Below are 2,833 nucleotides of genomic sequence, written 5' to 3'. Positions count from 1 at the left end.
TGATACTATTAACACAGCCTGTCTTGAAAGAAGAAACTATTGTACCACGAACACCTACATGACACACACCACTCTTCCCTTTGTGATCAGTATGAAAAGACAACAGTTACATTCTCTGACCTTCCGAGGCTACACAACATTCACTCCATGCCAGCATTCGGGACAAGAGCTGTAGAAGCAATTAGCCACAGTTACATATTTGGTAACACACCACAGAAGGCAGCATTAGAGCAGAGCGAGCGGCGGCAGCTTCAGCTGGTACTAATTCCAGAAAGTTGTTTGTCAGATTACCTTATCAGTTTCTCACAAACAAAAAGGTGCCCATAATTATCCAATTACCTGGTTTATGACTACCATACCCCATACTTGAAATAATAGATGTCTGTACATAATTGTATAAAGGAGACAGTTTAGGAAATTTAGATATCCAACAGTCTGCTGTGGCTGAAGAAACAACAGATATTAAAAAGCTCCTGCTATGTGCAAATTATTTTTCAATCCTGCCAACTTCATTTAGATAGGAAAACATTTCAATTTTTTGTCAGTTATTTCAAGACTGCTTAGTAACCTACCAAACGCTCTGACAGGGTAAGAGAAGCTTAGCACAACAATTCAAACAATTTCACTTCATGATGCTCCACCATATCAACAACAAAGATTGCATGACCCGACAGCATCTAAGATGTTTTGGCCTGCTATCAGCATGACATAAGTTTGTTCAGAACCCATGAAAATCTATGCCTTTAATAAACACAGTGCATAGACTACTTCCTACGTTTAAAAGTCCTGGAAAACATTGCATTTAATCTTTAGGTACTAAACTCCAACTTACAAAGTATGTGGTTTGGTACTGTGGCGTACACGAACAAGCAACACCTCTATTAAATATTTCTGCAATTGAGTTGACAGAAAAGAGATTAAGCAAAGTAGTGAATACTGCTAGTGCACCAGATTCTTCTTCCTCCTCCAGTATTTCCTGCTCAGGGTTATTTGCTCCTCCCGAGTCTCGCTATGCAAGACAACTTCCAAAGCAAGTTTGGGCAGATCTAAGGTAGGCAGGGCAGGGCAAGGCAAAACTGAAATCACTCCGTCTTACTGAAAAATAATTCCGGAGGAAGCGTGAATAGCTTCTATGCTAATCCACCCCAGACGAAGTACCTCTTTCTTCATTAATATTTATGATAACTAACAAGCCTTATTTCTTTATATAAGCTAACAGCCTATCTCCCAAAGTTGAGTTAAAAAATCCATTTTTCAGTAGGATAGTTCACTGTGACCGAGGAGTTCTCTGATGAACTATATTACAATATCCACAATCTCAAAACATGCGTACAACACCCAAAATGCATCTCAATTTGCTACAATTCAACTCTCTAATCAACATTAATAAGAAATGCTTACCTCAAGTTCCTTTCTGCCCAGTGGCTGCTCTGTAGCTAGAGCATTGAACATACTGTCTGTTCGGCAAGGTTTATGTGCAAGGAGCACCTCGCTTCTCATGCCCCTTAACAAAACTTATCAGTAATGCACAGGATCAGTTGGCTACTAAATTATCTATTAGGGTATTACTGTGTTGCATAAAATCGACAAAAGCATACAAGCATGCTAAAATCCACTCCACTTGCTCATGATGCTAGAAAGAGGAGTTCCTTTTATGTAAGGAGTTGACTAATAAACTTTATGTCAGAAGAAGCGCAGAACTCGAAGCTCCTCAAACTGACAAAAACATCCTGTTCTTGGCCCCTTCTCTCGAGACTAGCTCCCTTCCTCGTTGTGAAACATCCCATTCGCGGTCCACCATGAAGGGTAACTACTATTAAGGCCAGAGTATATTCTCCAGGACCTGACAAATCTCACACCAAAACCCTCACGTGCAGTATCTTACATATTTTGAAACCCTCCACAGCAGCAGCAGTTTAGAAGTCCGTTTCCTAAAACCACCATCCTGCTGCTTTTACAGAAGCGCGGTATTTCAGATTCCACGCGCTATCCATGCTATTCTGCCCTCCATCATCTTCAAATTGCAGCTTCTACTTGCAAGGCAAGTGCATTGTCCACAAAAATAGCATTCTACCTATCAGTAAGTGTAGTGTCACATGCTCGGTTTGAGAGCTTAATCGTAACAGCTCTCTTCGTTCAGAGCACAGTATCATGACTTTGCAAGAAAAAAGACAGATACTTGCTTGATCAAGCTCTTCAGCGCTAAGGGTCTTTCAGCAACAAAAAAAGGGAAGTCACCATACTCGTCAAGTTACAAGTTTTAAACCTGCATAACAGGAAAGCCATAAAGGAGAGACGGCAGCGACATTCACGCCGACAGCGACTCGTTGCTCAATCCCACAGTGGCGAGAGCTGAGAGGGCCCCAGCCGCCAAGTGCTTCAATTTTTCGAATACCTCCGCAAACCTCAAGAACTACCGGTTTCTCGGACACTAACATGGCAGGTAGGGCTGGCTCCGGCCGGAGGCGGCTGACAGAGAAAAAAGGCACAGATAAACACTCGAGGAAATCTTACGGCCAACTTCGCTCCGTCCCCCCCACGCCGCTGCCAGGGCACCAGCCTTCCCCCCTCCCCACCCCGCGCACGGCTCTGGACAAAATCGCCTCCCCGGAGTTAAATATAAATAAATACAGCCTACCTACCCGCGGCTGGGTCCCCCCGAGAAGACGCCGCCCGCTTTCCCCCTCGCTCCTCTGAAAAACCGAAGGGTTTTGTCAGGCCCCGGGGCCGGCGGGATGGCTGCGGCCTCGCCTTCCTCCCCCTCCCCGCCGCTCACCCTCCTCCTCCTCCTCAGAGCAAGGCGGGGAGAAGGGGAGAGGAAGCCCAACGTTAC

The sequence above is a fragment of the Charadrius vociferus genome, unplaced genomic scaffold (genome assembly GCF_000708025.1).
Source record: "Charadrius vociferus isolate BGI_N301 unplaced genomic scaffold, ASM70802v2 scaffold549, whole genome shotgun sequence".
Lineage (NCBI taxonomy): Eukaryota > Metazoa > Chordata > Aves > Charadriiformes > Charadriidae > Charadrius > Charadrius vociferus.
The sequence above is the reverse complement of the archived record's forward strand: the minus strand, read 5'-3'. Positions refer to the sequence as shown.